An 8,771-nucleotide genomic window follows, 5' to 3' on the forward strand; every position below is an offset into this window, starting at 1 on the left:
TGTCAATGATCAAAGTGTGTCTGTGTAGAGACGCTGATCCGAGGTCTGTGCTGGAGCCCCGACCGATATTTTTGGCGAATGGGTCCTGTTTTTTTTTTGCCACTTTTGCCACTGGCGTCCCTCATTGCAGGCGAAAATGTTCACGTTTTTAAAGATTTTCAAATAAGTGGATGAATAATATAAACTTTAGATAATTGCTTGTTCATTCAATTAAAGTTAGAGGAGCTATAGTCAACTTTTTCTTGAAAAACGGATGCTAAAATAAAAATAATGTTTCGAAAATATTTTATAAAAAAATAAGCTTCATATATGTTTCTATTCAAAAATGACCACAAAAAGCATAAAAGAATGATAAAATAATCATTTTGGCCTTTGTCAGACCGACACTTTGTTTACATTCTAGTCTATAGACTAGGATGTAAACAAAGTGTCGGCCATACAATGAAAAAGTTGACTATAGCTCATTTAAAGCTGCACTGCGTAAAGGGCCATTCACACTGAGAACTATACAAATATAGTAATATAGTAAAGCCAAGTGGATGGCAGAGTTCAAACCAACAATAAAATAATACAACAGTGAATGATTTAGATATAGTTATCTATATAGTTCTCAGTGTGAATGGGTGCTTAACCTTTCTCTTCTACCCTGGATTTGAACCCGGTTTCCTACATATGTGACATTTTTACCATTGAGCTAATAGAGCCTGCCTGCTTGCTCAGGGGACAAATTGAATCTTGACCATCAGGTCAAAATTTGTGTCAGATCCTGTGTCTATAGTTGATACATGACTTTTGACATGATCTAAATGTCTCAATAGAAGAGCAGGGAGACAAAATACAACGAAACCAATTGTATTAACCTACTCTACAATACATATTGAACAAAAATGTAATGTATTCGTTCAAAAAAGGTTACATAGTGACGCTTTAAATGTTTCTTTTCACGATATATTTATGCATATACAGTATCCTGTAGATTCACTCGGAACAATGAATCTATCAAAAAAGTTTTTTTTCCAACATTTTCAAATAGACATTTTTTTTTATTACAAAATGTGGGTCAAAACATGGGTAATCGGTGGTCTAGAACTGCAAAATTGGTCGGGCTCCAGTCTGTACCCTGCTATCTGCTTGGATCCAGACACAGGAAATCTACCTTACATTTTTAAAAAGCATCTGTATGACATGCCTGTATCATAGCCTGCATGTCATTTTGAAACACTTTAAAACTAACTTTAAACTTTTATAACTGCTTCAGCAATCACAAAAAAAGAAAAAGAAAACTACATTTTCTCACGCAAACCTTTAGTTCAGAGACAGGGAAGTAGAACTGTGTTCACATTTAACCACTTAAGCCCTCTCTTCTTGGATCGATTTCTTCCTCCACACCAGATTTGTTTACCAAAAATAGCTATTATGCTGATTGCCGATCGACTATTTTTGGCGAACGTCCCCTGCAGAATAAGGATACTGGGGTTCAAGACAAGTGGTGTTAAGTAGGACAGTGTCCAGACACTATCTTTGATTGTTTACCGAACTCTCACTCCAACCATGGTTACACTTTGAGGTCAGATCAAAGATTCACAACACATTTCTTTTTTATACTGTCGAGGATAATGTCCTCATCCGTGAATCAGAAGGTATCACTCACGTCAGCCGATGTTGTCTCTGGCTATACATTTTCATTTCTCACTCTCAGGTAGAAACATAGTGACGATTTTGGGGCAAAATCTGACCGTTCGTCCACTGCTTGGCATCCATTTTTTCCAACGTCCCGGTCACTTCACTGACCGTCGAATGCGGACGCATTCTCATTCCCAACTCATAATAGGTTGAAGTGGAATAAAGGACAGCACCACGCCCAAACGTGGTGCCGGCCGAGCGAGTGTCCGTGGCCGACAGTGGCTTTAGCCCCCCCTGATGAAGGCACCCCCTAAGCCCCCCCACCCCACAAACCCAATAATGATGAAAAATATTTAAGGAATAAATAAGTAAAATGTATATGAATATGTGAAAGACAATTGACTGACTTCTATGTAAACCATACTATAAAATCATACTTTTTTATGCTGGAAAGCATCTTCAGCCTCACAAAAACCTTATCTGATCACCTACAGTCCTAGATTTGAAGCTGGAAACTGCCAATGATCTGGTCTGTTCAGTTATCCATAACCTAGAGTGAATCACGTTTACTATTCGTTATTGTTTGTTGCCAAAATTAATTAGCCCCCGCTCTAAAAAAGGCAGCTCCCCCATAGCCCCCCCAGTCACAATTCTCTGGAGCCGCCGCTGGTGGCCGAGCAGTGCCGTTTCAGTTCCTGCTGACTCTGTGCCGTTCCAAGTCGCAGCCGTCAGACACATGGTGAGATGTTGCCCCAACTGCAGTCGTCACTAGTTTGACCTTGGTGTGAGAATGAGTTGTCTCAGGAGGTGAACCCTGTTGAATCACAGTCTCATGGAGTTAACTACGCCAGGAGCAGAGCCTCGTTGTTCTAACCAACCAAGAAAGAGGACTTGCCTGCATGAAAAATGTCCTCATGGGAACTGCTTTTGTGCTTGTGACTTTGACGTAGGCCTACAGTGTAATATCTTCTCCTCGTCACAGAACTTGCATCCGAATAGGGCAGTTTGAACACAGTTTTACACTTAGAACTTCTTTGGATTCTTTTGAAAGGGCTTGTCAGTGTCATCCTGCCTTGTAAAGAATCTTTGATCTGGGCCGGCCCAAGCCGGCAGCATATTCCAAACAAAGACTTTCCTTTTCGGCTGTGTCAGGTCAATAAGTACTAAATCACGTCATTGCGGATAAAAGAGCAGAACGCGTTGCCTTGCCAATGTTTGTTTCGGCAGTTCTTGCAGTTCAAATAATTTTCAACTAGCCGAAGATCCCCAAAGGGACGCCAATGCTTTATTTCAGCAGTCTGCTGATAACGCTATGAAGAAAGGTGGTCTGAGGAGGTTAGGAGGTACAACCCTCTATAATCCCTCTCTGAGAGTGGAGAGAGTAGAGATGGGATTCATGGCTTTTTGAAGTGAGCCGGATCTTTGGGATCTGTTCCTTTCAAAGAGCCGTTCAAAAGACTGGCTCATTCTAGTTACTAGTTACTTTGTAGATTTTGATTATAATTACAAATAACTTCATCCCTATATACATTTATTTCAGGTACATACCTGCCATTTGAAAACAGATGATCTACAAGCTCACAATGTGTCGCGTTGCAATGAATTGTGGGCCTGTAGATCAGATTTTTCGACATTTTATTAAGTAAAACCTGTGAAACAGGACATTCTGCATAATGAGTACTTTCTACTATTGGTACTTTAAGTACATTTTTATACCAATACTTTTGTACTTTTACTCAAGTGCATTTTAATTCCAAACTTCTACTCGTGGCAGAGTATTTCTACATTGCAGTATTGATACTTTTACATTAAGTAAAGAAGGTTTGTACTTTTTCCACAACTGTTCATTTAGAAAGGAACGGCTCCCTACTGCGAACCGGATCCCATCGTTCATATCAAAGAGCCGTTCAAAAGACTCGATTCGTTCGCGAGCGTCCCATCTCTAGGAGAGGTGAAAGCTTGCATGTTGTCCACTGTGTCTGTCACCAGAAAACAGATTATGAGAGACAAAATGATGTTAAAGCATGTCGTATAATAAACAAAAAGAAAATAGCTGTGGGCAAAGCACGACTCCATTACTGTAGGCATTATTTTGTCACTCCCCAGTCCCCATACTGGCAGAAGAAACTAAATGCAATTGTGTGCAGTCCGCATAGTGTACTGTTCTAAACGGCAATGATAATAGTATTACGATAAATACGAAAAACTACGATAATACACGAAGCCTTCAGCAGTGTCTACATCAGCAATCAGAACCTAGCATCATAGCATCCAGAACCCAGCATGAAGCCACAGTGTTTGTGAAAATGAAATGTGTTCATTTGGGGAAGACCTGAGGGGGCCAAAGAACAAATATAACTTTAAAGAGAGAGAGAGAAAACCAGGTGTTCACCAGAGATTAAAATGGTAAAAAGGAGTATAATGGTGCTCTTGGATCGACGGGATCAAGGCATAAAAAAGAAAAAAGGTGATCCAGGCACTCCAGGTTTAAAAGGGAGGAATAAGCCTTTATTACAATGAATTAAAAAGGGAACTGCGACATGTTTCGACCATGAAGCTGGTCATCACATGCCCTGATGATGACCAGCTTCATGGTCGAAACCATGAAGTGCCTGGATCAACTTTTTTCTTTTTTATAACAAATATAACTTTGTTGGACTTTGTTTGGAGTATGCTGCCAGCCTCAGAGGAACTGCAGCCCAGTTGTGAGCATTATTCTGGTCTGTCCCTATCCACCAGGGAGCCCCTCGGTGTGCTTCTGGTCTGTCCCTATCCACCAGGGAGCCCCTCCGGTGTGCTTTGTACAGTAGGTTCTGATCCAAAACATTGGCTGTGAAGATGGATCCTATTTTTTGTGCATCCACACCTGCTCTTGGTCTTGTTAACTGAAATCTTGGTTGATATGACTTTTGTATCCCCCCCTTGCTGTGTCAGTACCTTTCGACAATGTTTCTATGAAGACTGTGGATGGATTCAGACTATGCACAAGTGACTAGAGGAGCACTAAAGGAACTTTATTATGGCTAAAATGCCCCTTCTACACACCCTGCTCAGACTGGATGACTGCATTAACTTATTTATCTGTTCTGGGAGTCAGGTTGATTGGACTAACTCCACCTACTGTAAGAAACACACTGTTAATGTTTACTTTTCTATCTGATCAGGGTTGCATTTTCTACGTATGTAATCTCAGCATGTAACACAAAACAGGAGAATGTAATGAATTATTAATATTATTAATATTAACAAGTCCAATTGATTTTATTTATTTCTTCTTTTTTTAGAAGACATACAGGGAATGTCAACGTACCTCACAGTAAATACCTGCATAGTGCAGACATACAGAGATCGATAAAGATAGAAATTCGATAAATAGATAATTTATATCCAGTAAAAGGTTGCACACAACAAACTGAAGTTGGCTTGTGGGTTCTACAAACAGATACACCACCCCCTGCTGGTGTAGAACACACATCACACCACAGTCACTCTAGTAGTGAGCGTTTCACAAATAAAATGACTTTACTTGGAGTGTTTGTGGAATTATGGGATGTCTCACATACATACAGCACAGACACACATTTACAACAGAGACAAAGCCAAATAATAACACTACATCAAAAGATGTCAGAGTACTTGTTTCATGAATACGTTTCAATGTTTTTACATGATGAGAAGGAATGATGTCGAGTGTATTCGGTTGCACATGTACTGAGATGACGCTAACCCTTTAGATTACTGTTGTATCCCTGTACCACATGGATTCCCAACCTGTGGCCTGGGGCCCATTGGTGGGTCGTGAAGATATTGCTAGTGGGGCCCCCAAGTGTTTGGCAAAACACTAGGATTTTAATGATATGTCAAACAAACAAACTTTAATACTGATAAATAAATACATTCTTAAAGTAGGCCTTTACTATATTAGTTCCCATTGATTAATTGATCATTATATTAAAATGCTCTGAAAATGCTAATTTCTGAGATTGTCAAGTCTGCCCTGATGCCGATAGGGTTGGGAACCACTGCTCTACAGAAATGACCAAGTAATATAGGAGTATGATAGACGTAATGACCAGTTATTACACTATAACTGTCTGCCTGTGTTAACATCATAACTGTCATTGTCACCACTCACAAGGAAATAACAACCACAAACTCTTACTTTTTATTACTCAGTAATGACTGGTTATTACTTGATAATGTTATAATGTACATTATTTGGTGGTTTGCAGCAAGGATGTGTAATGCTGGACTTTAATTTAAAGGCTTAACAACGTTTGTTAATCATTATACTTGACATATGGTGATATAATGGTGTTTAGGTCCTGACTTCATGACCCAGTATCAGAACAGTTCAAAGTGAAATCCTCTGTATTCAGGGACGTGCTGGGCCCCTGATTCAGCCCGGGAAAAAGAGTTGGAGGGGCCCTCGTTGCGCGCTATAGAGAGAGATCTCTCTCTATAGCGCTGCTGCTGCTACTCAAAGATTTGCCATTTCAGATCATGACAAGTGACAAGCCAGTGGGCCAATTATATGAGTTATATTTTGTCGTTGTCGGGTGGACACCTTGTATGTCCAAAACCGTTTGTTTTGTATTTATCATTTTAAAAATGATTTAAACAAGTGAAAACAGACGATCTACAAGCACACAACGCCTCGGACCGCAAGGCGTTTTGTGCTTGTAGATCAGCTGTTTTCACTACTTTTGTGCGACGGCCTTGTATAATGAATCAGGGCTTTACTTTGCGAAAAAAATTACAAATTTGAAACTTGGACATACAAATGACGACAGTGATGATTTACTTTGTTGGCCGCCCAGCCCCCAAAATGGAACGAAGGCCGACATTTTATTTTAATTTATTTCCTAATGGCCGGCCTGGACCGGCCAGGAATGAACTGGCCGTTCGGGAGTTGTCCCGCTTTTCCCAATGGCCAGCACGTCCCTGTCTGTATTTAAATGGAACCTACGGATCCATTTGTTAAATGAACACTGATGATTTTACTTTGAACTGAAGCATAACAGAAATGTTACAACTGCATTGAAGAACTGAAGGATATTTGCTCTTGTTTTTCATTTTCAGTTTGCGGAATGTAAAGTATCATGTAGATGCAAGAGAATGTCTATATTTTAATTTTACATAAAGGGACGGCTCTGACTGTATTTTGATATGAAATGTAAGGTGTGCACACTAAAGTATGGTACAGTATACAATGTGTAATTATGCAGCACGTGTGTGTGTGTGTGTGTGTGTGTGTGTGTGTGTGTGTGTGTGTGTCAGCAGTAGCAGGGCATCTCTAGACTGTACTGTATAGAACTTCCTCCATGTGTTCTGCTGGTAGAATGTCTGTGACTTGAGACATGAGAGCAAAACACAACAAATAAATGGAAATGAAATGTAAGCACTAATGAGGTTGACGATCTGGGATCTGTTCCTTGTTCCCCTTTGTTGGTTTCAATTGCAGTGCAATAACCAAGACGGGTTTAATTGTCACTCCCCATGATTCCTCGAGGGAGTTCCAAATAGACTCTTATGGGTGTGTAACTCTGAGAGTGTACAAATGGAACCAAATGGACCCTTTTGTAGACAATCAGAGTTGTGGGGTCCTTGAAAAGTTGAAATTGAAAAGTTTGATAACCACTATTTTACACTAAATGGAACAGCCTTCATTAGTATCATTGGTAAGGGCCTGTGAAGGAAGTAAGGAAGAGGTCCAATTTCTCTCCAGTATGGGTGCTGTGCAAAGAGCCTTGCATCCTCTGGAACCCCAAATGACACCCCTGATGTGTCCTCTGTACCTCCAACACTCATTGGCCAACAGTCCTGTGGTTGTCTGCTATTGGTTCTCCATGTCTGCTTGGTTCTCCATCAGTCCAGTCATACTCAAACATTGTCCCATTACTACAGAGACATAGACCCTCCTGGAGATGGAGGACACGCACGCACGCACGCACGCACGCACGCACGCACGCACACACACACACACACACACACACACATTTACACAATCGTGTGAGTAAAAAGAACAACTAATAAACAGTTTGAATGTGCATGGTTAAAAAAAAATCTTGCATGGTGTGAATACTGCTAATGGTCAATGCTGTGTGCTGTGTGCAAGTTGAGCTCAATTGCTCAATCCAGTGAGGAGGAAATTGCGGAACAGAGAGGGTGAGTGACTTTGTAGATTTTTTTTTTTTTGTAGGATTCCTGCATCATGTTATCTTTCTCAGTTTTACACACACCAAACTGATATCAGCTGGAAGGCCTTTGATCAGGCTGTGTTGTACAAGGCCCTTTGGTCCCCACATGATTCTTTTGGGGGGTCCCCAGATGACATTGAACTAAAAAAGATCCTGCATGTGAATTTAAATTACTTACTCGAAGAAAATACAAACAAAAAGGCACAACTTGATGGTCTGTTTTGCAAACAACCGTACAGTACAGTCTCATGAAACCATCTCATGTTTTGGCAGTAGGCCAACTCAATAGGGTGAAACTGATGACAAAAAGCTAAAAGAGAGAAGTATAAAATGCAAATATATTGTATGCGTGCGTACTGTACATGATGTGTGGATGGATGAGTGTGTTAAAATGTGTGTGGATTTCGTGCAAGTAGCAGACTGCTTCCCTTCTGCACTGTGCATGTTGTAATGTTTGGTTGAAAAGCATCATTGTATCTAGGCATGCCACGATTCACTCAACTCACGATGCGATTCGAAACAAGATTTTTTAACACAATTTTTTTTCCATAGAAATGACAGAAAAAATATTGTTTTAAGTATTATTTCTCTACCCTCCCTCCCCCAAAGCTATTAATCTCACATGTACTATATTTTCATAACATGTATTTAACTACATTGCAAAAGTAGCAGTATGCATTAGCCCCCCCAAAACATTTTTTTTGAAAAAGAAAAAAAAAAAAAGTTCTAGGGCAACACAGAAGGAGGGAGTTTTTTCTTATTTCCACACAACTCTATGGTAAATTAAATTATGACATAGTTCAATGTTGAGAAAGAATGGTACGCCCCTTTAAGATCTGAGGCTGATTCTGTATTCTATTCTAAATCCTAAATGTTTTCTGACCATTTTTATAGAACACATTTGAAACAGCAGCGTTGAACCAAATTGATGTGCTTTGTGTTGTAGAG

Source organism: Nannobrachium achirus, assembly GCF_963921795.1.
Source record: "Nannobrachium achirus genome assembly, chromosome: 2".
In the NCBI taxonomy this organism is placed as follows: domain Eukaryota; kingdom Metazoa; phylum Chordata; class Actinopteri; order Myctophiformes; family Myctophidae; genus Nannobrachium; species Nannobrachium achirus.